Source organism: Kogia breviceps, chromosome 17, assembly GCF_026419965.1.
Source record: "Kogia breviceps isolate mKogBre1 chromosome 17, mKogBre1 haplotype 1, whole genome shotgun sequence".
Classification (NCBI taxonomy): Eukaryota; Metazoa; Chordata; class Mammalia; order Artiodactyla; family Physeteridae; genus Kogia; species Kogia breviceps.
In genome coordinates, this window is record NC_081326.1 from 30,681,033 (window position 1) to 30,706,406 (window position 25,374).

The 25,374-nt window shown below is 40.5% G+C and overlaps 1 long non-coding RNA gene and 1 pseudogene across 1 annotated transcript in view; both read right to left on the reverse strand.

Moving 5' to 3' along the window:
* LOC136792851 (uncharacterized) overlaps window positions 1–25,374 on the reverse strand; it is a 127,417-nt gene that overhangs the window by 25,194 nt on the left and 76,849 nt on the right. The gene's annotated exons all lie outside the window — the stretch shown is intronic.
* LOC131744223 (calmodulin-1-like) lies at window positions 20,532–20,981 on the reverse strand (annotated as a pseudogene).

Consider the following 25,374-nt stretch of genomic DNA (forward strand, 5'->3'; position numbering starts at 1 on the left):
CCCAGGGTCTCTTCTCTTTTTATTCTTTCCATAAGTAATCTTACCTATCACTCCCTAGGCTTCAATTGTCACATTTATGACTCAGAATGTGTTTGACTTCCAAATCTATATTACTATTTTTCATCTGGACTCAAAATGGGTACTTTCATTGGGACATTGCCAGGTGGATTCTTATTCTAAAACCATTTATTGCTTTCCCCTCAAATTCTTCTCCCTCTCCTACTCTAGTTGACCACATCACCATTCATTTATGCCTTCATGTTGGAGAGCTTGGACTCCTCTTTAATCCCTCCCTCTCTGCCACCATCCTTATCTAATCAGGCACCAAATTCTGTCAATTCTACCTTCTAAATCTTTCAAATTTTCTTCATCTCAACCATTAATCTTTCAGTTCAGACCCTCAATCTCTCACATTGGGCTGTTCTAAAAGCTTCTAAAATGATTCTCCTTAACTCTAATCAAACAGCTTTGCAGTCCCTTCTCATAATAATGACACATCCACATCCCTGTTTGGGTACATCAAGTATCATTCTAGAACTGTGGATATAATGGTTTGAAAAAGACACCAAAGTCCCTGCATCTGTGTAGCTTAAGTAAAGAATAAGCTCTTTAGAATCATATACTGGGCCCTTAATGATCTAATGCTAATCTACCTTCCAGCCTTATCTCCTTCCATTATTCACATCCTATGCTGCTCACAAACTCACTTAAGCATTTTATTCTTTCTCAAAACATTTTGCCTTTTAGACATGCTGTTCCCTCTGCCCTGCATTCTCATTTATATCCAACCCTGTTTCCTACCTGATAATGTCTACTCATTCTTCAAAATACAGTTCAAATGTCATCTCCTCAATGAAGCTTTCTTGGTAGTTAAGATTTCCTCTTCCATGTGTTCATAAGACTTCATTATGAACCGATAGTTCATAAGACTATTGGTCATGCTATACTGTAATTGTGGACATACACATGTCTGTCTTAGCCCATTTGACAGTGAATATTTCCAGAGAAGACTTAATTATCCTTGTATCTGAGCAGAATCTGACACATTGTTTGTTACATACTAGACCACCAATACTTCTAAATTATGTTGAATAAATAAATAGAAAAGTAGAAGAAATTATACACTCTCTCTTACTCTTAACTCAGAAGAAAAAAAGAAACATTGGGTCTTTTGATTCTTTAGCTTGAAATTTCAGTCAATTATTACCTAAAATTAATGGCACAACTGAATTTTAACAATACAATGTTTTTTAAAGGCTTATTTTATCAAGTAAGTTATAAACAAATGTCCATTACTTTGTATAATGCACTATAAAGCAATAAATTGCAGACAGAAGACTGAAAGTGTCTTTCAAAATAATAAAGGACAGAAATATAGTGAAATATGTGCTGGCCTTACTTAAGCCTTCCTCTGCCATAGCAAACTGAAAGCATTCGGACATGACATATTTCCTCCCTGAGAATCAGATTCATCATCCAGAAACTAAGTAGAATGACCATGGCCCCTTCCACTCTGATAATCAATAGCACTATAATACTCCATAGATTTGCCAGAAATATCACCAGTGCATAAAAATAAATATAAGAGATACAGACAAGAGGAATTCAAGAAGGGACAACCTTGGCTAGAGTAAACATGAATACACAGAAGCAAGCCTTGAATTATGCCAAGGCATCCTGGCTGAAATGCCAACAAGTAAATGCAACTGTTCTAAGTGTGCACAGGAGAAAATAGACAAAATCAGATGGTTGCAGCTTTAAAACATCTTAAGGAATGTGAATCTCACAGGACAAAATCAAATGACACAAAAAGGCAAAGCATTTAATAACTTAGAAGTATAGGTTTAGGGCTTCCCTAGTGGCGCAGTTGTTGAGAATCCGCCTGCCGATGCAGGGGACACAGGTTCGTGCCCCGGTTCGGGAAGATTTCACATGCCGCGGAGCAGCTAAGCCCATAAGCCATGGCCACTGGGCCTGTGCGTTCGGAGCCTGTGCTCTGCAACGGGAGAGGCCACAACAGTGAGAGGCCCGCATACCACACACACACACACACACACAAAAAAAAAAAAAAAGTATAGGTTTAAAAGAGCCTACTTATGGCCCCTCCCGCCTCCTATCATTTGATAAAATGGATCATTACAAAATGTTTAAAATGTTTTGATTATGTTTAGTCTCCAAGACTTGCTTCAAGTGATAAAAAATTTGTTAAGCCAAAGCTTGGGATCTTTTTCTTCACTAATGTTTATGAAGGTGAGGGGGGAGATAATACCAGAGGTCGAGTATAACCTAACAATGTAGCTGTATTTGCCAATCTCAAGAATTAGTTGCACATCTAAATATTTCTAGGTCAAATTTTCTAATCTCCAGAAGTACATCATTTTGTTTGTTTGAGTTTCCCCTCTTTGTCTCTCAAATGTCATGCTCTGGTACCCTGACAACTGCTCTGTTTTGCCACTGCGTTGGTTTCCAAGCTTCTCTGCATGTGATCAGCTGTAATCTGAGAAGAGGGAGAACAAATGAAAGATGAAAAACTTACTAGAGCAGAGCAAAATAGCTGCCAGAGGAAAGATGTGTTACTGCAAAGTGCATAAAAGCAGACAATAGAGACAGAAAACTTTTGAAAAAGACGTCTGTTTTAATGAAGATTGGGAACATGTGAAAGATGGACCAGTGGGAATAAGACACTAATCTGCCAGTTTATTTTTATAAATTCTGTGTTCTGATCGTCCTTTTAAAAAGGTAATTCCATTCCAATTTAGTCAGAAGGTAATGAATACCTAAAAGCATCAGAGTGTTGACCATGTTTTTTTTCAAGGAATAGTTTTCTGTATTTAAAAGATATTTTCCCCCAGCTTTAGAGTGGTAAAATTGACAAATAAATTGTAATGTATTTAAAGTATACAATGTAATGACTTGATATGCTTATATATAGTGAAAGCATTCCCACTGTTGAGTTGACTAACACATCCATCACTTAACATATTTACCTTTTGTGGGAGGGGGGCAGGGGGGAAAACACATTTCTACTCTTAGCAAATTTCTGTTTTACAATAACAATGTTATAGACTATAGTTTATAGTCACCATAAAATATATAAGATTCTCAGACTGAGTTCATCTTAAAACATAGTTTGTACCCTTCTAAAAATCTCTCCCTATCTCCCTCACTTCCAGCCCCAGGCAACCACCATTCTGCTCTGTTTCTTTGAGTTTTATGGGGGTCTTTTAGATTCCACTTAGAAGTGATATCATACAGTATTTGTCTTCGTCTGATTAGCTTATTTCACTTAGCATAATGCCCTCAAGTTCCATCCATGTTGTCACAAATGGCAAGATTTTCCTTTTTTTTTTAAAACATCTTTATTGGAGAATAATTGTTTTACAATGGTGTGTTAATTTCTGCTTTATAACAAAGTGAATCAGCTATACATATACATATATCCTCATATCTCCTCCCTCTTGTTTCTCCCTCCCAACGTCCCTATCCCACCCCTCTAGGGGTACACAAAGCACCAAGCTGATCTCCCTGTGCTATGCAGCTGCTTTCCACTAGCTAGCTATTTTACATTTGGTAGTGTATATATGTCCATGCTGCTCTCTCACTTCATCCCAGCTCACCCTTCCCCCTCCCCGGGGACTGTAAATTGATACAGCCACTATGGAGAACAGTATGGAGGTTCCTTAAAAAACTAAAAATAGAACTACCATACAACCCAACAAACCCACCACTGAGCATATATCCTGAGAAAACCATAATTCAAAAAGAGTCATGTACCAAAATGTTCATTACAGCTCTATTTACAATAGCCAGGACATGGAAGCAACCTAAGTGTCAATTGACAGATGAATAGATATTCACATATCTATATACAATATATACAATATACAATATCTATATCTATATACAATATCTATATACAATATATACACATATATACAATGCAATATTATGCAGCCATAAAAAAGAAATGAAATTGAGTTATTTGTAGTAAGGTGGATGGACATAGAGTCTGTCATACAGAGTAAAGTAAGTCAGAAAGAAAAAAACAAATACCGTATGTTAACACATATATATGGAGTCTAAAAAAAATAAAATAAATGGTTCTGAAGAACCTAGGGGCAGGATAGGAATTGAGATTTTTCTTTTTTAAGGCTGAATTTTATTTCTATATATCACAACTTTTTTCCATTCATCTGTCAATCAACACTTAGGCTGTTTCCATGTCTTGGTTTTTATAAATTATGCTGCTATGAAAATGTAGGTGCATATGTCTTTTCAATTTACTGTTTTGTTCCTTTTGGATATAGTCCCAGAAGTGGGATTGTTGGATCATGTAGTAGTTCTATTTTCATTTTTTTGAGGATCCTCAATACTATTTTCCATAGTGCCTATACCAGTTTATAAACCACATCCTCACCACCATTTGTTATCTCTTGTCTTTTTATGATGGCCATTCTACCAGGCATGAGGTGATATTGTGGTTTTGATTTGCAATTCTCAATGACTAGTGATGTCAAAGATCTTTTCATGTACCCATTTGTTATTGTATACCTTGTTTGGAAAAATGCCTATTAAAGTTTTTTGACCATTTTTTTAATTGGATTACTTGTTTTGTTTTGCTATTGAGTTATATGATTTCCTTATATATTTTAGATATTAAGCCCTTATCAGATACATGGTTTGCAAATATTTTTTTCCCATTCTGTAGGTTGTCTTAACTTTGTTGATTGTTTCTTTTGCTGTGCAGAGGCTTTTTACTTTGACATAGCCATACTCGCTTACTTTTGGCTTTGTTGATTATGCTTTAGGTATCACATCCAAAAAATTATTTCCTAGACACATGTCAAGAAATGTTTATTCCTATTTTTTTCTTCCAGAACTTGTATGGGTTTAGGTCTTACATTTAAATCTTTAATCTATTTTAGGTTAATCTTTGTGAGCTGTATAACACGGGTATCTAGTTTCATTCTTTAAGATTTAAATAGCTAATTCCCCCAGCACCATTTATTAAAGAGACTGTTTTTTCTCCATTTAGTATTCTTGGCTTCCTTATCAAATATTAGTTGACCATATTTGCTTGGGTTTCCTTCTGGGCTCTTGATTCTGTTTCATTGACTATTTGCTTTTATGCCAGTACCATACTGTTTTGATTACCATAACTTTACAGTGTAGTTTGAAATCAGGAAGTGTGTTGCCTCCTGTTTTTTTCTTTCCCAGGATTGCTTTGGCTATTCAGGGTCTTTTGTGATTTCGTATAAATTTTAGGATTGTTTTTTCTACATCTGTAAAAAAATGTCATTGGAATCTTGATAGGAATTTCATTGAATCTGTAGGTGACTTTTGTAGTATTGATATATTAACAATATTAATTCTTCCAATCCATGAACACAGAATAACTTTCTATTTATTTGCATCTTATATCTTTCATCCATGTCTTATAGTTTGTTATTAAGTTTGAGCTATTGTAAATGGGATTGTTTTCTTAATTTCTCATGAGAGTTTGTTGTTAGAGTATAGAAATGCCACTCATTTTTGTATAATGGCTTTGTATCTCATAACTTTACTGAATTCATTTATCAGTTCTAATAGTTTTTTGGTGGAGTCTTTAGGGTTTTCTATACTTAATACCATGTCATCTGCAAATAGTGTCAATTTTACTGCTTCTTTTCTAATTTGGATGCCTTTTATTATTTATTGCCTAATTTCTCTGTTCAGGACCCCTAACTTATACATATCTTCTAGGTTGTCCAATATGTTGGCAAATAATTGTTCATAGTATTCTCTTATGATCATTTGTATTTTGTGGTGTCAGTTGTAACTTTTCCTCTGTCATTTCTGGTTTTATATATTTGAGCCACCTCTTTTTTTCTTGGTAATCCTAATTAAAGTTTGTCAATTTTATTTATCTTTTCAAAGAATCATCTCTTTGATCTTCTCTGTTATCTTTTTAGTCTCCAGTTAATTTATTTCCACTCTGATTGTTTTTATCTCCTTCCTCCTACTAGCTTTGGGCTTCATTTTTTCCTCTTTTTCTTGTTCCTTGAGGTGTAAAATTAGGTTGTTTACTTGAGAGTTTCGTTGTTTCTTGAAATAGGCATTTATCACTATGAGCTTCCCTCTTAGAACTGCTTTTGCTGCATCCCATAAATTTTGTCCCAGAACTGTATCTCAATTTTTTCCCAATTGAATATACTTCAATCAGCTTTTCTCAAACTAGATTTCTGAGAGAGAATTAAGCCTAACACCCTGAGGCATCTATATGGTAAATGATGAATTGTATTCCCATTTTCATTTGTCTCAAGGTATTTTTTCATTTCTTCTTTGATTTGTTTGTTGATCCATTAGTATAATCAGTGGCATGTTGTTTAATCTCCACACATTTGTGAATTCACAGTTTTCTTCTTGTTATTCATTTCTAGTTTCATACCACTGTGGTCAGAAAAGATGCTTGGCATGATTTCAACCTTCTTAAATTTACTAAGACTTGCTTTGTGGCCTAACATATGGCCTATCCTGGAGAATGTTCCATGTGCACTTGAGGGGAATGTTTATTCTGCTTCTTTGGTATAAAACAGTACATATATATATATATATATATCCATCTGGTCTAATGTGTCATTTATATTGATGTTTTCTTATTGATTTTTCTGTCTGGATTATCTATCCACTTATGTAAGTGAGGTATTAAAGTCCCCTACTATTATTATACTGATGTCTATTTATCCCTTTAGGTCTGTTAATATTTGCTTTATCTATTTAGGTTCTTCATGGCATCTTTATGCAAGCAAAATTCTTACCCTTGAAATATACAATAGTAAAATGAAAATGGCTAACTAAGGCTATGATGAAGTTATTCATAGCAAATATTCCAGAGCAGATAAGAAAAATAATCTTTTGATATTATAAACAAAAATTTAAAAGAGGGAGAATACTTCCAAAAAACAAATCTCATATAGCACAGAGTCCAGACAGATATACATGTGTTTCTGAAATATGCGAATTCCAATTTTTTAAAGATCTTCAGAGTCCATCTTACCCAAAACAAAAGTTAGAGAGAATGTTTCAAGCAACAGAAGATAATACACATATTTTCAATCACTATATCCCTCTGATTTTTTCTAACCTGCTTGTTTAGAATACCTCATTTACTAAACACACGTAGAGTTCAGTATGCCTGAATGAACTAGAGTATCCATGGGGTCTCTGGCATAATATCTTATTCTCTCTCTTATCGATCATAAGCCTGATATTTGACTCAATGCATGGGAACCCTCATTCTATTTTTTCTCTGCTAGCATGCCCTAGTCTTCAACCAGAGACTGGAATTTTACCTGTAGTTCATTCCCACTTGCTTAGGAGGCTGAGGGCTTAGGAGGCTGAGAGCAGGATCCTGCTCCTGTGTCCATGGAGAGTGCTGTGAATAAATCAGTGTGGTCTTGCCAGACTTCACACCAGCACCCAGAACTTCACCATGCCAAACCTCACTGAGCAGGCGCTCCCACCCAGTGAGCTCCCTGGATGCACTGGCAGTTTGAGCCACAATGGCATCTACCTAGTTGTCTGGTACTATTGTAACCAAGTCAGTTTCTGAGATTTATCCAGTCTTAACTCTGTCCCCCACTTAGCCTTTGAATACTTCCTCTTATCCAAGAATATCCTCAATATGGGAGACATGTACTTTAATTAAAATTAAATTTATGATCTCAGTAGCTCCTATGTCCTCTGCTACTTGTCTTTCTTATGAATCCATTATAACAACTCTCTTCTCTGAAGAAGAGGGGATCAGTTCATAAAAGTTTGCACAAATGCATCCTTAGGTGATAAATATATAGAAGAGAAGTAGAGGGGATACTGAACCAAATTTTCTTGAGACAATTTGGGCAGTGACTTAACTGGGGCAATCTCAAGACCACAGGAGCCTCCAGCCTCCCCCAACATAAGTGGTCCACAGGTATATTAATTTGTCCAGCTTAGCCCACTGATGCAAGTTATTCATTGAGCTGACCCAAGACTGCACAATCAATCTCTCTTAAAACTGTTTGTTACCCCCAACTACCTCCTGGTATTAGCCCAAAGGCCAGTTCAACCTGTGTGCATGCCTTGCCTAACCTGACCCACAGAAACTCTGGCTTTTCCCACCACTCTTAGCTTCAGATGAAGTAGTCATCATGGAGCCTGGGATCTGGTTTCTCCAATGGTTGCTCACACGGTTTAGATAACAATATAAAAGAAGAGTAGCTAAGTGACCTGGAGAAAATATATTAAGCAATGAGAACCAAGAGATGATAAATGAATGTCAGATAAATTTCTTTTCTCCCTTTCAATTCCAATGGATTTTTCTGAGACAAGTGATTGTAGACAACCTCTCTGGAAATGTCTTATGACTAAGCAACTGACTACCTAATCAGCTCAGAAACACATTACTTTGTATTTGTTCTCCTTCCTCCCCTGCCTCACTTTCTTTCACTCTTGCTGCCCTGGGATTGCAAGCCCAAATAAAGCAAAAGCATGTAAATTTTGCCTCATATTATTTTTTTCTAGGACATATATCAATGAATAATACTGACTCCTGCCTCTCCTCCAGGGAAGAGCAGAATCATATGCACAGACTGGAGCGATCTTACTGCTTTTTCACTTGTGATTAGAAATCTCTCCAGCAGGGATTGCAGTTCATTATTACCACTGACCACTATGCCCCTCTCCACCATCTACCTGTCTCTCTCTCTCTTTCTCTCTCTCTCCTTCCCCTCTTTCTTTCTCTTTTCCTCCCTCCTTGGTTCCATATCTTTCCTCTCACTTCTCCTTCTCTTCTTCCTTCTCCTCCCCCCTTCTTTCCTCTCTCTCTCTCCCTCTTTCCCTCCCTCTCATGCTCTTTCTCTCTTTCTCTGCCAACCAAGAAAAGATCTTAATACAGTCAAGTAAGATATGACAAGAGGAAACTTTTTTTTTTAAATTTAGCCAATACATGCTAATGATTTGGGTGAAGAGCTAAATAAATAAGATGAAATTAAAAATATTTTTGCAGATATCTAATAAGGAAAATTGAAAATTTAAATTCCAAGTGACTTCCAATGCAATTCATATCAATATGTCCAATGGTCTGAAAAGTGTTAAGACCACAACTTTGAGAAAAACTTTCCCCAATTGTTCTAAACATGCATGACATCTACCATAAATTTTGAAACAATTTTAAAACACAAAGTGTTCTTGTGAAGATACGAAAATAGGTCACGGCCTTCTAAATAAATAAACTATTTTTCTAATTCTATATTATTCTTTTTCCAGAGCTTCAAACTCTCCCTTATATCCCAATTCTGTAATCATTATGAGCTTAGAAATGTCATTGATTAATATAAAGAGTTTACTGCTTGGTAACTTTATCCCCTTAGATTTAAATAACCACTGTGGGGCGCGGCAAAGCGTTGCCGCAAAGCAGGATAGAAAAAGCTGAGTCATCCATCCTGTAGCCAGTGCGCATGCGTTGAGATATGCTAACAAGGTTTTAGAGCAGTAACCAGTCCGAAGGCGACGTGTAGCTATGCTTTCGATATGAACCAGTCAGAGACTTGCACAGTACCCCGAATCTTATATAGGCAGCTGCCGTTAAGGCTGCGGGGTCTTCCTTCCATCTTTCTCTAACCAAGCTGTACTCCAATAAAGTGTGATACGAGAAGAATCTAGCGTGTGGCGACTGTTATTCTGCTGGTCAGACGCAGCTCGCCATAAGTGGTGCCGAAACCCGGGAATCGTTGCACCTCGCATGGAGGACCGATTCAGAACTCGACACACGGAGTGAACCGTCGGAGTGAACCGTCGGTGAGTAGTCCAGTCAGGTAAATTTTCGCTTTCACTTTTGTTCCTTTTGTTGTCCTCGCGTTCTTCCTTTGTGTGTTGTCGGCGTGGCCGAATGCGCACCCCTGGTCGGTAAACAGTTCGAGTGTTCTCCAGCTGCTTTCAGTAGGAAACGGCGGTATGGGGAATAGCTCATCTGCCGAAACTGCCATTGAGTTTCATGAACCCATTCAAGCCTTATTGAGAGATAGGGGACTTAAGCTGTCACAGAAAGCCATAAACAAGTTATTACAAGATATTAATGGCGCTGCACCCTGGTTTGCAGTGTCTGGCAGCTTGACTGTTTCATCATGGGAAAAACTCGGAAGAGATCTAACTGAGCACAGTAAGCTGGGAGAGCTTTCTCGGGGCACCCTCCCGTTGTGGAGGTTGATACACTCGTGTCTCAAGGGGGGAGGATGTGAGGATATAATTCAAAGGGGACGCAAGGCTCTTAGTATGTGTCAAGATAGTGCGTCAGAAGGCGAAAATGTAGGGACTACTGTAAATAGGCCTAAAAATCCAAGAAGAAGAGAAGAAAAACAAGCAGAAAAACAAGGGCCGGCGCCAAGATTGTATCCGCTCTTAGATGAGTTTAAAGCTTTACATTTATCTCAGGAAGAATTGAATCCCAAAGAAGAGGCAGCTTTAGAAGAGGCAGCTGCAGAGTATGAACGGGGACAGTATGGGAGTTCCCCGTGTGCTCGTCCACCATTATATGCCCCCGCTGCAGCACGAGCTTCTGCGCTTGTACAGACCCCTGCTTCAGCCGCTAATGCCCCCTGTGTACCTCAAGGACCATTAAAATGTACTTTTATCCCTCGGGAGGCATGGTCTCAAGTGCCCATGGCCTTTCCCGCATTTGAGGATCCAGCCACTTGTCAGAGATATTATGAGATGATAGATCATAAAATAATCAAGGATCTTGCAGAGGCTGCCAGAGGATATGGAGTCACTGCTAATTATACTCTGATGTTATTGCAACGCCTTACCCGAAATGCCTTGACGCCCACAGATTGGCAGGACATTGCGCGTGCTTGCTTATCAATGGGGCAGTATCTGGATTGGAAATCCATTTTAACTGACTTGGCATATGGTCAGGCGCGGGAGAATGCCGCTCATGGGCAGCCTGCCTGGAATGTTGATATGTTATTAGGGCAAGGTCAATGGTTGAATAACCAAACAGTGTTTCCTGTGGAGGTCTATGGCCAAATAAACCAAATTGGTATGCAGGCCTGGCGTGCCCTCCCAAATAAAGGAGAAGTTTCAGGAAACCTGACTAAGATCATACAGGGCAGTACAGAAGCATTTTCTGATTTTGTAGCCAGAATGATGGAAGCTGCTGGTAGGATTTTTGGTAGTGTAGAAGATGCTATGCCATTAGTGAAGCAATTGATTTATGAGCAATGCACGAAGGAATGTCGTAGAGCAATCACACCAGTAAAAGGAAAGCCTTTAGATGTCTGGATGAAAATGTGCAGAGAAATAGGCGGGCCATTGTCTAACACTGGTCTTGCTGCAGCAGTTCTGGCCGCTGCCCGAAATACAACTAGTACCGTGAAATCAGGGGTTTGTTTCCAATGTGGACAGTCTGGGCACATTAAAAGGCAATGTAGAAATTTAGGCGCGAGGCCTAAAATGTCTTCGCCCCAGAAAATACCAGGGACTTGTCCCCGATGCAAAAAAGGGAAGCATTGGGCCAACGAATGTAGATCTATTAAAGATATAACTGGACAAGTTATTCAGCCTGTTGCATCTGCAGTTAACCCTAGATCCACCTATGCTTCCGAGTCAAAAAACGGGAGAACGGGCCCATGGTCCCAGGGCCCGAAAGTTTTTGGGGCCCACGAGAATGTGACTTTCCAGCCACCCCGGCCCCAAGGCGAGCCACGACAGGATCCGCAGGGCTGGACCTCCGTGCCGCCTCCAGAATGGTATTAACAGCATCTATGGGTATACAACCTGTAAGTACAGACATGAATGGACCACTGCCAAAGGGAGCAGTTGGGTTGGTGATTGGCCGTTCCTCTTCTACTTTGAAAGGACTTATAGTCCAACCTGGAGTAATTGACCCCGATTATACTGGGCTCATTAAAGTGATGTGTCAATCCCCTAGGGGGGTAAGTATCATAAATCCTGGAGATCGGATTGCTCAGTTGTTAGTTTTATCATCTCTCCATGAGAATTATCCTGCATGCCCTAAGGAGCGGGGAGCTAACGGTTTGGGATCTACAGGAGTTGATTTTGCCCTTTTGTCATTGTCTCTTGACGATCGTCCAATGTTGGATTTGAAGATTGAAGGGAAGATATTTCCCGGATTAGTGGATACTGGGGCAGACCGTAGCATCATCACCCTCAAGTTTTGGCCAAGGTCCTGGCCTTTGCAACGATCTTCCCAGACGTTGCAGGGGCTAGGGTATGCACAGGCCCCTCACATTAGTTCCAAAGAATTGACCTGGATCTCAGGAGATCAGAGAGGGAAGTTTCGTCCCTTCGTGGTTGAGGGTTTACCACTTAACTTATGGGGAAGAGATGTACAGAGTCAATTGAAACTTAGGCTTACTAATGATTATTCTGAGGTTTCTCAACAAATTATGTTGAAGTCAGGGTTCATACCAGATAGAGGGTTAGGAAAAAGGTTACAGGGGATTACTGCCCCTATAGAAGCCCATGGGAATCCTCATCATCAAGGGTTGGGTTTTTCCCAGGGGTCACTGAGTTAATGATTCCGATTACTTGGATGACCACGACACCAGTGTGGGTACCTCAGTGGCCTCTATCAAGGGAAAAACTGGAGGCAGCATCACAGCTAGTGGAAGAACAGTTACAGTTGGGGCATTTAGAACCCTCTCATTCACCCTGGAATACTCCCATTTTTGTTATTAAGAAAAAGTCAGGGAAATGGCGTTTGCTTCATGATCTGCGAGCAATAAATCAACAAATGCAGGTCATGGGTCCCATACAACGCGGGTTGCCAATGTTGACAGCCATCCCGCGAGGCTGGCCAGTTATAGCAGTAGATATAAAGGACTGTTTTTTCTCTATTCCATTGAATAGGCAGGATAAAGAGAGATTTGCTTTTACCCTGCCCTCTGTTAATCATGAAAAGCCTGATCGGAGATATCAATGGGTTGTGCTTCCTCAAGGCATGGCTAACAGTCCCACTATGTGCCAGCTGTATGTTGACACAGCTTTGCAACCTGTACGAGACAAATTTCCCGGGGTAAGAATCATCCATTATATGGATGATGTGTTATTAGCGGCCCGTAGTATGGATTTACTTGATAACGTTTTAGGTGAATTAGCTGAACATTTGAGAACGAAAGGTTTGTTTCTTGCCCCAGAAAAGATTCAAAAAGGAGATGCCATAAAATTTTTAGGGACCACTATTGATGAGACTACAATTACTCCCCAAAAAATTGAAATCCGGACCAGTAGCTTAACCACTTTGAATGATTTCCAGCGGCTTTTAGGAGACATAAATTGGGTTCGACCATATTTAAGTTTGACTCGATTGGAATTGAAGCCTTTGTTTGAAATATTAGAAGGCAATCCTGATCTTAACTCTCCGCGTCGCATGACTCTTGCAGCTCGGAAGGCACTCCATAAGGTGGAACAGGCCCTTATGAAGGCACAATTGCTGCGCTGTGAGCCTACCCTGCCTATTTGGATGTGTGTTCTCCCCACCTTGGGGTTTCCTACTGGTGTTCTATGGCAAAATGGACCCTTGCTTTGGATCCACACTAAATCTGTGGGGATGAGAACCCTGTCGCACTATCCATCCATGGTTGCTGAGGTAGCTCTATTAGGTATTAAACAATGTGTTTCCTCTTTTGCAAACTCACCAGACAGACTTGTAGTCCCCTATACGAAAAATCAAATAGAGGTTTTAACTGCAACTACCTCTGAATGGGCTATTCTTATTTATACCTTTTCCGGGGTAATTGATAATCATTTGCCTAAAAGCGAGCTTTTGGAGTTCATGATTCAACAACCTGTTATTTTTCCAAAAGTTACTGTGCAACAGCCCTTGGATGATGCCTTAACCATTTACACAGATGGATCTAAATCAGGAAGAGGTGCTTATATGGTCCAAGGACAACAGCCGGTGGTTATGAACTATCGACCCGGCACTCCTCAGGTTGTAGAATGTCAGGTGGTGTTGGAAGTTTTTAGACGCTTTCAGGAGCCCTTTAATTTAATTTCTGACTCATTATATGTAGTGAATGCAGTAAAAATCTTGGAAATTACACCCTATGTGCAATCATCTAGTAGAGTAGCGACCCTATTGACAGGGATAAGGTCACAGATATTGTCGCGTGAGCAGCCCTTTTATATTACTCATATTCGAGCACATTCCTTGTTGCCTGGCCCTATGGCAAAAGCAAATGAGCAGGTTGACCTGGCTACACGTGTTCTGGTAGCACTGGATCCCGTAGTGCAAGCTCAAGAATTTCATGACCTATATCACGTGTCATCTACTGTCTTAAGAAAAAAATTTCATATTACCAGGGAATCAGCTAGACACATTGTGAAAAGTTGCTCTGCCTGCGCTCAGTTCTTGCCTGCCCAACATGTTGGTGTTAATCCCAGAGGTGTTGCTCCAAATGAGTTATGGCAAATGGATGTCACTCATGTCTCTTCGTTTGGAAAACTACAATATGTACATGTGTCCGTAGATACTTGCTCGGGAGTATTTCATGCAACTCCCCTCTCTGGGGAACGGGTTCACCATGTTATTACCCATTGCCTTGAGGCCTGGGCAGCCTGGGGTAAGCCCACCAAGATAAAGACGGATAATGGCCCAGCCTATAGTTCTAAAAGTTTTGCTCTTTTTTGTCAACGGATGCAGGTGCTGCATGTTACTGGCTTGCCCTATAACCCACAAGGTCAAGGGATTATAGAGCGTGCCAATCGGACACTCAAAGAACTATTATTTAAACAAAAAGGGGGAATAGCAGAGAACTGCACCCCCAAACAGAGATTATCACTTGCCTTATTTACTATAAATTTTTTGAATGTGCATGATGATGATAAAACTGCTGCAGAGCATCATGTGGCATTGACTCATAAAGAATATAGTACAGTGATGTGGAAAGATGTATTATCCAACCAATGGAAAGGCCCGGATCGCGTTATTGCTCGATCCAGGGGATCTCTTTGTGTCTCTCCACAGGATCAGGACCCGATTTGGGTGCCGTCAAGATTGACACGGAGCGTGGAAGAGAAACTCGAAAGGGATGCCGAGTGTCGCACGGATGATGCAACAATGGATGATTGTAATGTTTCTTCCCTTGCTCAAGGCAGAGAACCTGACCTTTTGGGGGATCAGCCAGACCTGGCCAGTTCCCATGCCGGTGCATTCCCAGAGTAGAGTGCTCCCTATGCTGTATTCCACTAGCTGTGATATGAATGCGGCATGCACCACGCCATTGAAGCTTGATTGGGTGCCTTATAATGCTAGTAATATAGTTTTGAACAGAAGTCTTTGTTTCAGTTTCGATACTGACAAGGATTGTATTATTTTGAAAAAAGGAATATTACAGGCGTGGGAAAGCCCACTAAGGCATAGTATAGTTCCATTAAAGGTTTTGACGGAAGTGTTACAGCAGATTGCCTCTGGAGCCCAACAAGGTCAGGGTACGGGAATCAATGGCACTGATGAGGCAAATGTCACTACCTTTGCCTTGGAGCATACAGGCATAGTTCCAGTAAGGAAAAACTCTTCTTGTGTACTGGCTAATAGGACCATTGTTGCTCCCTACTGTGAGCCAGATACGGCGTCACCCCCGATTTTCACCCAATGTCAAGATAGAACCCTAGCGAAATATGAAATTAGCTCAGGTTTTCGATTTTCCCCTGATTTGAAGTCTTATATGGGTAGAACGAATAAAATCACTAATGAGCGTTGGGTTTTTGAAGGGTGGCCATTTTACTCCTGGCTGTTGATTAATGAAGTGGGGGCCAGCATGGATATCTCTGCTTTGGCCATGTTGCAGCAAAGTAATGGTACCTATTACAATGTTTCTGGGACGGTGCGACATTCCAATGGGACCAGATATAAACTTAAGATCATGAAAACATATGAATCAGTGTATAATTACACCAGATCAGCAGCAGCGGTTTGTGTGAAGTCGCCCTTTGTGCTGCTGCTTACTAATGACAGTGCAAATTGCACGAGATTTGGCCACTGCTGGCTGTCTGAGTGTTGGAATGGGACTCAGGTTACCACTGCCATCGTGGTGCGGGTGCCTACTTTCGTACCTATTCCGATTCGGGCAGATCCAAATAATTTCCCCATTTTAAATTTGCTTCGTATTAAAAGAGATTTTGGCATTACTGCCGCCATTGTCACAGCAATAGCCATTTCTGCCACCGCAGCGGTTACCACAGGTGTAGCAATGGCGAGCCAAGTTAAGGCCGCAGGAGAAATCAATGAAATTGTGACAAAAACTTCACAGATTTTGGAAGAACAGACTCGATTTGATGCTCATATTGTGAGTGGCATTTTAGCTACCAATGAAAGAATCAATCTATTGGAAGAGGCCATGGATGATTTATATGGCCTCATACAAGTGGGCTGCATGCAGCATGTAGGCCATGTGTGTGTCACACCTTTTCTCGTTCCAGATGCACTCAATAAAAGCAGAGTGATCGGAAGATTCCTAGCGGGAAATTGGTCCCGAGAGGCGGAACGGATGATACTGAAACGGAAGATTCAAATATTGCGGCTTAATGCTACCAAACTGGAGCCAGTTACTTTCGGGGACTTTACCTCTTGGCTCTCCTCTGCTTTCTCCTTTTTCAAAGAGTGGGTGGGAGTAGCTACGTTTGCAGCCTGCTGCCTGTTTGGGATTGTGCTATGTCTCTGGTTGGTCTGTCGAATTCGTGTCCGAGCGCGTCGAGATAAGGTTCTGCTCACTCAGGCGCTTTTGGCTATCGGTGAAGGTGATTCCCCTGCAGCCTGGCTCTCTGCCCTGAATAATCCCAGATGACTGCCCTTGCACGGAGAGGCCTTGCTGCCATTGCACCTCCATAGGGAGCTCTGTTTTAGGTCTCGACAGCCCTAGCACCCTGCAGCCCTATGCTGGCATTGCACGCAGGAGGGTGTCGTAGATGTGCCAGTGAAAAACTGCCGTTGAACCGTGAACACACCATGGTGTGAGCATGTGTACCGGCAAAACTTCACTGTGCTATAGTAAATAAATAAGGGGGAGATGTGGGGCGCGGCAAAGCGTTGCCGCAAAGCAGGATAGAAAAAGCTGAGTCATCCATCCTGTAGCCAGTGCGCATGCGTTGAGATATGCTAACAAGGTTTTAGAGCAGTAACCAGTCCGAAGGCGACGTGTAGCTATGCTTTCGATATGAACCAGTCAGAGACTTGCACAGTACCCCGAATCTTATATAGGCAGCTGCCGTTAAGGCTGCGGGGTCTTCCTTCCATCTTTCTCTAACCAAGCTGTACTCCAATAAAGTGTGATACGAGAAGAATCTAGCGTGTGGCGACTGTTATTCTGCTGGTCAGACGCAGCTCGCCATAAACCACAAAGTAGAAAATTGTACCAGTACTATCAGTGCAACATAAGTAGACTGATAAATTAGAGATGGAAGAGAAAAATTAATTGGTATTGAACATGAAAGGGCAATATTTTAGCTCCTAAACGTTTGTGCTGTAATTGCCTCTAAAACTCTCTCAAGGTTTATAATCTTAAAATACATATATTTTAAATTTAGCAACTTGCCAGAAAGATTTACTCAAGCTGTCAGTTTTCTACCATAAAGCATTTCATTTTGAAGTGACTGATTCCAATCATCATCCTTCTGATGAAATAAAGTCTTTTAAAGTTGACTCTTGGGAAACTTCTGTTATAAAAATAGTTCCCCCTCACTGTAGATGTGAGTGTAAATTAGTCTTACCATTTGTATAAAAGGTAAGTATTTTTCGGGAAAGTTGAATATGCACATATCCTATAATCTATTAGTTCTATTCCTAAGTGATACAGAAAAACTCTTTGAGCTGTTATGAGTTTTTCTTTGAGACTATGACAAGAAAGGTCACAGTATCATTGCTCGTGATAACAAGAAAAATGGGAAAACTCAACAATAGAATAGATGCATAAATTTAAATATATTCAAATAGTGAATACTACGTATACCAATGAAAATAACTGCAGCAAGATATCAATATCTAAAAATATTTATTGTAATATTGAGTGAAAGAAGAGAATCGCATCATTTATAAAATTCAGAAAGAGACAAAATAAACAATATTTAGTTTAAAGATATAAATTTACTAGGTAAAAGAGAAAGAGCCATAAAGTAATGACTAACAGGAAATTCAAGAGAGAGATAAACTCTGAGAGGAGGGAAAGGAAAATTATCAGAGGGGGACTTTGAGAGCTCTAAGTAAGTACTGTTTCTAAACCTGTTATGGATATTTATTTAACTTATGTGGATATTTATTTTTATTTTCATTATCAATCTGTGTGTGCTCATATATCTTCACATGTATATTGCAGAATAAAATTTTTAGTTAAAATAAAAAGCATTGTCAGCAAAGTGATATAGAAATGTCTAGCTCCCAGCCCCTCCTAGAAACATCAATTTGAACAACTACCCCATGCCAGAAAATATCTTCACAAGAGCTAAGGACTCCAGTTAGGGATTACAGAACCTGAGTGAAGCATAGAAATAAAAGACACATTGAGAAGATTAGAAAAGATATGTTAATATTACTCAGTTACCCCTCCCCCAACCCCAGGCAACCCAGCATGAAAAGAAACACCCTCCCCATGGTAGAAGGAAAGTAAAGTGAGAAATTGACTTCAATCCCAGCACTAGGCTAACTGTTGTGGTCCTAGATGGCCCATAACAGGCTGCTGTGAACACAAACCACCAGCCCAACCCAGCACCTGCTAGATTCCAAACCCCAAGTAAATCTCACAACCTCAGGCTCTCAAAAGTCCCCATGAATCCAGGCTCTTGGCTCACCCTAGCACTGGCAGGCTCCTACAACCCCACATGGCTCCCTTGGCACCAGGCTGTTGGGAGGCTCCCACAAACCCAAGCTCCTGGCATATCCCAGCACTGGCTAGCTTCCATGGACTGAAATGACTCTTGTGGCTTCAAGTTCCCAATCGGCCCTCAAAAACCCAGACTCTATGCAGGCACCTGCAATCCTAACCACCCATCTGGGCCCAGCACTAGGCCAATTATTGCCACCACAGGCTTTCAACCCACCCCAACACCAGGCCAGCCCCTGCAGACCTAAACTCCAGACTGTCTCCTGTGGACCCAAGCTCCCAGCCTGCCCTAGCACCTGTCCAGCCACCACAGCCCTGGCCTTGAGGCGAACTCCCACTGGCCCAGTCTCCCTGTCTGTCCAAGCACCAGACCAGACCACACACACCCGACCTCCATGTCAGCCCCCAAGAATCCAACAACAGGTCCATCACAAATGAACCAAGGTTCCAGCCCACCCCCACAGACTCAAGAATCAGACTGATGCTGATGAACCCAAGCACAAGGCCTGCCCATCTCCTGATGCAGTTACCAAATCTGCTTGCCCAAAAACTCCAGCAGCATGTCCACCCATGGACACCACAAGGTGGCCCACCCAGAATCTCTGAACAGGCTGATTGGTGAAGGGCTTTGCCTAGTAAAGTCAGTCTCTAAAGACTGGAAGAAGTGCCTGTTTCCTCAAATGCACAGACACAGTTCAAGGCCACAGGATTATGAATAGCCAGGGAAACATGACACCATCAAAAGAAACTAATAAAAACATATATAGAAAACTAATTTAAATTAGGAAAAAAACATATGAACAACATGAGAATTTTTTAAGTTAATGGACTTTTTATTGGAAAAACAATGACTAGCATTTGCATTTAAATCTTGGGATGGATGCAAATTGTAATTTTTGACAAGCAATGTTGATTTTGTGCTGAAGTTCACAGACACAGTTTACACTGCTGGTTCCAAGTCATGGTTCAGAAGGTTTTAAAAACAGAGTCCAAAGATGCTCCCTTGATAAAGATTTCTTTTTAAAAATTTGTATGAATAGTGATAGCCTGACACCAATTTTGCTCTAGCACAATGCAGACAATGCTAAACCAATACATGTGGGCATGCCACCAGGGTGTGTGATTGTCACCATGGGTTGGGGCATGGGGAAGTTATGAGAGGGCCATCTTGCTAGTGGGACTATGTCTGGACAGTTTATCCTCCATAGCATCTTGAGGTAAACCAATTTTAAATGTCTGTTTTCTGTAAACCAGCTATGACAATTTATACTAACAAATTGAACTAGAACCCCTTTGAGTAGGTTTTGAATTTGTTTTTTCATTTTTTTGTTTTTAATACAACACCTGACTGTGCTCAATTGCCAAGCTGTATGCATGAAAAACTGGTCAGCCCAAACAGTATATTAATCATGAGCAGATGGACCTGTGAGGAGTCCACTAGGTGATTCCTTATCATTAAGATAGGACAAGTATTTATATTGGAAAACTGATGTGTAGCTTGATCTTTAGGGGACAGGACCACCAACCAATACATGCAGATTTTTTGTGTGTGTGGACAGAAGGTACTTTTGACGTTCAGTTTTTGTTTTGTTTTGTTTTTTGCAAGAGGTAAGTAAAAGATTCAATTTGATTCTTTCCAGGAGGTGGAGGGGAGGGAAAGGAGTTGAAAGTAGATCTTCATTTTTCAGTCATCATCTGTATGAATTCTTCATAGTTGACTTGTGTATCTCCATCAATATCTGCTTCTCTGGTCATTTCATCTACTTCTTCATCTGTTAGTTTTTCTCCTAAATTTGTCATGACATGACATTGTTCTGTGGCTCTGATGTAACCATTGCCATCCTTCTCAAAGACCCAAGATGTCTCATGGATTTCTTTCTTGCTGTCTGTGTCTTTCATTTTTCTAGCCATCATAGTCAAAAATTCTGGGAAGTCAATGGTGCCATTACCATCAGCGTCCACATTGTTGATCATATCCTGCAATTTGGCTTCTGTTGAGTTCTGACCTAATGACCTAATGACAGTTCCAAGTTCCTTTGTTGTGATGGTGCCATAGCCATCTTTATCAAAGAGGGAGAAAGCTTCCTTGAATTCAGTACTCTGTTCTTAGGTCAGCTGATCAGCCATATGTGAGGGAAGGGAGGAAGAGCAGAGAGAATGAAGGTGGCTGCACCAGCACAGGGGCTGTGAACGCAGGGGTGCCTCCACTACTGTTGCTGTTAAAGAGTGGTGTGCACCAATCACAATGCTGCTGCCATAGCTGCCCACACTGCCAACCAACTGTGAGTAATGGCACAACATCCTGGAGGCTCCCAGCACCACTGCCAAAGTGCAAGCCTCCAATCTGTGGTACATATACAGCACTAGGTATCCCTCTGCCAGAGCCACAGCTGCCTCATCCAAAATAAGAATTTTAACAAAGAAATAGAAGCCATTATAAAAGACAAACAAAAAACCTAGAGTTGAAAAATACAGTGACTGAACTGAAGAATTTAATATAGAGCTTCAGTAATAGACACAACCAAGCAGAAGAAAAAAAAAAAAAGTGAGCTAAAAGACAGATCATTTGAAATAATCCAGTCAGAGAAGCAAAAAGAAAAGATAAATACAAAAGAATTAATAAAGCCTAAGTGAATTATAGAATATTGTTAAGAGAAACAACCTATGCATCATTGGAGTCAAAGAAGGAGAAGAAAGGGAGAAAGGGGAAAAAAGATTCTTTAAAAAATAATGACTGACAAATCAATCTTAAGAAAGAAAAATGGAATTGAAGGAATCAGGTTCCCTAACTTCAGACTATATTACAAATCTACAGTAATCAAAATAGTATGGTACTAGCACAAAAACAGACATATGGATCAACAAAACAGGATAGAAAGCTCAGAAATAAACCTACACACCTATGGTCAATTAATCTATGACAAAGGGGGCAAGAATATACAATGGAAAAAACACAGTGTCTTCAATAAGTGGTGCTGGGAAAACTGGACAGCTACATGTAGAAGAATGAAATTAGAACATTCTTTAACATCATATACAAAAACAAACTCAAAATGGATTAAAGAACTAATTGTAAGATGAGATACTACAAAACTCCTAGAGGAAAACATAGGTAGAATTCTCTTTGAAATAAATCACAGCAATATCTTTTTAGATCTGTTCTCCTAGGGTAATGGAAATAAAACCAAAAATAAACAAATTGGACCTAATTAAACTTAAAAGCTTTTGCATAGGGCTTCCCTGGTGGCGCAGTGGTTGAGAATCCGCCTGCCGATGCAGGAGACACGGGTTCGTGCCCTGGTCCGGGAAGATCCCACATGCCGCGGAGCGGCTGGGCCCGGGAGCCATGGCCGCTGAGCCTGCGCGTCCGGAGCCTGTGCTCCGCAACGGGAGAGGCCACAACAGTGAGAGGCCCGCATACCGCAAAAAAAAAAAAAAAAAAAAAAAAAAAAAAAAAGCTTTTGCATAGCAAAGGAAACCAAAAACGAAATGAAAAGACAACCTACAGAATGGAAGAAAATATTTGCAAATGATATGACTGACAAGGGATTAACTTGCAAAATATAAAAACAGCTCATACAGCTCAATATCAAGAAAAGAAAAAAACAAACAAAAAAAACAACCCAATTGAAAAATGGGCAGAAGACCTAAATAGACAATTCACCAAAGAAGACATATTGATGACCAACAGGCACATGAAAAAATGCTCAATGTCACTAATTATTAGAGAAATGTAAATCAAAACTACAGTGAGGTATCACCTCACTCCAGTCAGAATGGGCAGCATCAAAAATCTACAAATAATAAATGCTGGGGAGTGTGTGGAGAAAAAGGACCCCTCTTACACAGCTGGTGGGAATGTAAATTGGTACAGTCACTAGGAAGAACAGTATGGAGGTTCCTTAAAAAACTAAAAACAGAGCTACCATATGATCCAGCAATTTCACTCCTGGGCATATATCTGGAGAAAACTATAACTTGAAAAGATATGTGCACCCCATTGTTCATTGCAGCACTATTTATGATAGCCAGGACATGGAAGCAACCTAAATGTCTATATCTTTAAGATATGGTATGTGTGTGTGTGTGTGTATATATATATATATATATATATATATATATATATACACACACACACACACACACACACACACACACACACATACACACACACACACACACACACACACACACACTGGAATGGAATACTACTCAGCCATAAAAACTGAATGAAATAATGCCATTTGTAGCAAACAAAGATGGGCTTAGAGATTATGTTAAGTGATGCAAGTCAGAAAGAGGAAGACAATATCATATAGTATAACTTTTATGTAGACTCTAATAGAATAAAGATACAAATGAACTTATTTACAAAACATAAAGACACTCAAAGACATAGAAAACAAACTTACTATTACCAAAGTGGAAATGGGAGAGAAAGATACATTAGGAGGTTAAGATTAACATATACATACTACTATATATAAAATAGATAACCAAAAAGGACCTACTGTATGACACACGGAACTATACTCAATATTGTGTAATATCCAAAAGGGAAAATAATCTGAAAAAGAATATATATATTCTGAATCATTGTACTGTATACCTGAAACTAACATGATGTTGTAAATCAACTATACTTAATTTAAAAAAAATTTTAATAATAATGGCTGAGAGCTTCCTAAATCTGGGAAAAGTTTTGGACATCCAAGTTCATGAACCTACCCCAAAATATCAACCCAAAACAATCCTCTTCAAACCACATTATAATAAACTTGTCTAAAATTCAAGACAAAGAGAAAATTTTAAAAGCAGCAAGAGAAAAAATATTCCTCACATGAAAGGAAATATTCCCCCTCCCCCCAATAAGGCTATAAGCAGATTTCTCAGCAAAATCTTGCAGATCAGGAGAGTGAGATGATATATTCAAAGTGCTAAAAGAAAAATACTGCCAACCAAGAATGTTTTATGCAGCCAAGCTGTCTTTCAGAAATGAAGGGGATATCAAGTCTCCCTTCCCCCCCTAATAAAAACAAAGCTGAAGGAGTTCATCATCACTAGACCTGCCTTACCTGAAATGTTGAGAGGAGTTTCTTAAGCTGAAATGAAAGCACCTTAATTAGTAACATGAAAACATATGGAAATGTAAAACATTCTGGTACAGGTTAGCATATAGTCAAATCATAATACCTTAATATGGTGGTGTGTTAATCACTTTCCTATAAATTTTAAAAGACTTAAGCATTGGAGGAGCTTCAAGATGGAGGAAGAGCAAGATACAGAGATCACCTTCCTCCCCACAAATACATCAGAAATACATCTACATGTGGAGCAACTCCTACAGAACACCTAATGAATGCTGGCAGAAGACTTCAGACCTCCCAAAAAGCAAGACACTCATGTACATGGGTAGGGGAAAAGAAAAAGAAAAAACAGAGACAAAAGAATTGGGACAGGACCTGCACCTCTGGGAGGGAGCTGTGAAGGAGGAAAGGTTTCCACATATTAGGAAGCCCCTTTACTGGTGGAGACTGTGGGTGGTGGAGGGGGGAAGCTCCAGAGCCATGGAGGAGAGTGCAGCAACAAGGGCGCGAAGGGCAAAACAGAGATTCCCACACAGAAGATCAGTGCCGACCAGTGCTCACCAGTCCAAGAGGCTTGTCTGCTCACCCACCGGGGCAGGAGGAGCTGGGAGCTGACACTTGGGCTTCGGAGGTCACATCCCAGGAAGAGGACTGGGGTTGGCTGCATGAACACAGCCTGAAGGGGCTAGTGTGCCACAGCTAGCTGGGAGGGAGTCCAGGAAAAAGTCTGGAGCTGCCGAAGAAGCAAGAGACTTTTTCTTGCCTATTTGTTTCCTGGTGCGCAAAGAGAGGGGATTAAGAGTGCTGCTTAAAGGAGCTCCAGAGACAGGAATGAGCCTGGGCTATCAGCGCGAACCCCAGAGAAGGGCATGAAACATTAAAGCTGCTGCTGCAGCCACCAAGAAGCCTGCCTGAAAGCACAGGGCACTATCCACACCTCCCCTCCCAGGAACCTGTGCAACCCCCCACTGCCAGGGTCCCATGATCCAGGGACAACTTCCTCAGTAGAATGCATGGCGTGCCTCAGTCTGGGGAAATGTCACAAGGGTCTCTGCCACCGCAGGCTCAATCCGCATCCGTACCCTTCCCTTGCACTGGCCTGAGTGAACCAGAGGCCCTGAATCAGGTGCTTCCTTAACCCCGTCTTGTCTGAGCGAAGAATAGATGCCTTCAGGCAACCTACATGCAGAGGTGGGTCCAAATCCAAAGCTGAACACTGGGAACTGTGTGAACAAAGAAGAGACAGGGAAATCTCTCCCAGCAGCTTCAGCAAGAGCAGATTAAATCTTCACAATCAACTTGATGTACCCTGCATCTGTGGAATACCTGAATAGACAATGAATCATTCCAAATTGAGGAGGTGGACTTTGGGAGCAATGATATATCTATTTTTTTGCCTTTTTTTCATTTTGTGAGTGTGTATGTGTATGCTT